This window comes from Cibotium barometz, chromosome 20, assembly GCF_041138505.1.
Source record: "Cibotium barometz isolate CiBa-2024 chromosome 20, ASM4113850v1, whole genome shotgun sequence".
NCBI classification, from domain to species: domain Eukaryota; kingdom Viridiplantae; phylum Streptophyta; class Polypodiopsida; order Cyatheales; family Cibotiaceae; genus Cibotium; species Cibotium barometz.
In genome coordinates this window covers 51,881,712-51,884,986 of record NC_141065.1, presented here as the reverse complement: position 1 = coordinate 51,884,986, position 3,275 = coordinate 51,881,712, and the positions used below count along the sequence as shown (strand labels likewise).

The following is a 3,275-nucleotide window of genomic DNA, read 5'->3' as shown; positions in this document are numbered from 1 at the left end:
TCCAAAAACCCTTTTTCCATAATTCCGAGTTTCATAATGAGGATCCTTGATCTCTCATCAGGGTAATCTACCCATAATGTAGTCTGATTGTCCAACTAGATTCTTGGTGAGTTCGGTTAGGAAAAACTAGTTTAGTTCTGGTAGTCTATCCTTTGGATTTAGTAACTGATTGGTCACGAAGTTTTTGTCTGATTCAGATCGAGAGAAGGACAATTAGGTTTACTATCCGTCCCTCACGTAGTCTAACCAAATTCATTCGGTTTAGTAGGTGGATGTAGACCCTGAAGAAGGAATTTGATTTTGAAATCAAATACTGCCCAGGCAAAGAAAATGTGGTAGCAGATGCCCTCAGCAGAAAAGCCTCCTTGCTTGCAAAATCACAGTGGTGTCAAATCCATTGATTAATGAGGCAAGAGAGAAGATCATGCAGGATAGATTCTTTGGCCCTATTGCTACCCTACTTATGCAAGAAAGCAAAACTCCTCAAGAGTTGAACCGAGTTCAAGGGTACAACCTGGATGATGGGATATGTATTATAATAGCAAGCTATGCATTCCCAATGATGAGAGAACTAAAGGTCAATTTCTGAATGAAGCCCATGACAGCCTCATTGCAGGACATCCAGGTTTCATCAAGACCTACATGTCTGTAAAGAAAAACTTCTTTTGGCCAAGACTAAAAAAGGATGTACTTAATCATGTATGCCAATGCCTGATTTATCAGAAAGTCAAAGCAGCAAAGAGAGTAAAAATGCATAGGAAGTTACATCCATTAGACATCCCCATGATGAAGTGGGAATGTATTAGTATGGATTTTATTACTGGACTACCTTCAGTACAGTCAGGTTACAACTCCATCTTCGTGGTAGTTGATAGACTAACCAAAGTTGCCCATATGATTCCAGTAAAAGAAACCTACACTGTAGTGGATGTGGCCAGAGTGTTCCTCAAGGAAATCTTCAGATTGCATGGCCTACCCAGGAGAATAGTAACTGTGGTCGAGATCCCAAGTTCATGTCAAGATTGTGGATTGCATTTTTCGAAGCAGTAGGAACTTTCTTGGATCTCAGCACAGCTTTACCACCCCGAGAGACTGATGGTCAAACTAAAAGGGTGAACCAAGTAATCAAAGATATACTTCGGCCATGTTGTGGCAGGGAACCCAAGAAGTGGCTAAGCTATCTGCACCTGGTCAAGTTTGCCTACAATGCCTCTTATCACCGAAGCATTGGGATGAGCCCTTTTAAAGTTCTATATGGACAAGACTGCCTAACACCATTAACTTGGTCCATGGATTGTTTTATAAGTTAAAGTTTAAAGAGGAGTGTGTGCATATCTGTATTCGAAAGCAAAAGTTAAGAAAGGCATTCAATTATGGGTGGGTGAGTATTTGTCTGGTTCTACCAATTCCAGTGGTTGGGTGTGGTGGCTAACCCATGGGCCGGATGGGGTTAGGTTGGAATCAGTAGAGTTTTAATAAGGTAATTGAATAATAGGAATATGCTTAAAACTCGAGTAGTTAAATAAAAGCCTGAAGACTTCTCAAATGAATAGATCAATGGCTGTGCCTGATTCAATTAGGAAAAAAGCGTTGATTCCTTCAAGTTAAGTCTGTAATAGTTTTCCTTCTATCTGGTTTAATGAGATGAAGGTTAGTTTAGTCTCTAGACCCCGTTAGAAAATTCGTTAAGAAATTCAAAAAGGTGGAATCGTCCTCGTTTTCCGGGCAAGGGAAATTTTCTCGATTTCGGTTTTGGAATGACCACCAGATTAGTCTAGTGCCCGGACATTCGAGAGCGAGGCTCCGAGTGGGAAACCCTGCCCCGCACAAGAGGAAGCTACTTTCACTGCTACCAACCAGGAGTTCGGTGCGCAGAGGGGGTAGTGGGATCCCACAACAAGAGAGAGAGAGAGAGCATGGTGTGTGGAAGCCATGTTAGGATAAGAAGATGCCATGTTGTCAAGGTGTGGGATAGATAAGGCTTCTAAATCGCAAGGAGATAGAAAAGATTTGTTTGGTCATGCGGCAAACTAAAACGCTAACGATCTATGCAATTCATGTGGTTGTTCCCACTATTAGTCTACAAGAACATCAAGGCAATGACAAGGCTTGGGTGTGGTATGCTCTAGATTTTGCAAACGGAGAGTTAAAAGATGAACTCTTTTGCATACGCTTCGGCAATATTGAAAATTCTCAAGCTTTTAAGAAGGCCTTTCAAGATGCACAGAAGGCGATATATGGCAAGGTGGATGCGATTGAGAAAGCTACCGACAATAATGATAAAGATGCAGATAATGAGAAAGATGTTGATGTAGTAGGAGAGCTCTACTGGAGAAGCGAATAGCACCATAGAGCACAACCAAAGCAAAAACAACAGCAAAGAGAGAAAGAGCAGTAGATACAGTGAGGATAGCGGAAGCTGCAGAGAAAGCGGATGGCACTGTTAGCAGTGTATGCATTGTTTTGGCCACCTACACACACAGGAACGTGGAATGATTGGAATAGCTGAGAAACAAAGCATTGGATTTGAGCTCCAGCTCTATGACGATGCACAAAGTCGCAGTTCATGGAGAGAGCTGAGTGGAAGGAGATGATGAGCTGGAGCCTAACAAGCTATATAGTAACCGTGTGGAGAAGGAGACAACCATGTGAATGCGGGTCCTAGGTCTCAGAGCTAGCCATGTGTAGTGCATATCTTCTTTGGCACGTAGTAGATGCACTTGTGGCTTGTCAAGCTATCACCAAAAGAATCAATTGATTTTGATATTCTTTTAAAAAGGGGTTTTAGGGGTGTTTTCACACATGTGGTGTAGAGAGTTGTATTTTTCTACAAGAAGATGTGTTTTCACACATGTGGTGTAGAGAGTTGTATTTTTCTACAAGAAGATGTTCACACACGAATTCCGTGCTCGACTGTGGCCACAAGCAGAACTGTAATTATCACATAAAATTTATGTTGCCTTTAAATACTAGGCAAATATTGGATTGACTAGGAAAAAGCTGTGGTTATTTCTCGCTTGGATTCGATGTGCCCGACTTTGGCATTTTACTTTTTTCCTTCATTACAACTTGCACATCATCAAGAATATGATCGAGACTAGGTACATAAGGCTTTAACAAGCTTACATGAAATACATTATGGACCTTAACATGTGGGAGAGTTGGAGCTTATAGGCACTTCTACCCAAACACTTGATAATTGTTTAGGGTCCAAAATATCTTGGCCTGAGCTTCTTATATTTCCCAAGCACTTGATAGAGAGCTATATCTGGGTT

The 3,275-nt window shown here is 41.3% G+C and overlaps 1 pseudogene; it reads left to right on the top strand.

Annotated features, from left to right (window-relative positions):
• Window positions 1-2,020: 2,020 nt before the first annotated feature.
• On the top strand, window positions 2,021-2,344 carry LOC147628009 (ran-binding protein 1 homolog b pseudogene; annotated as a pseudogene).
• The last annotated feature ends 931 nt before the right edge of the window (window positions 2,345-3,275 follow it).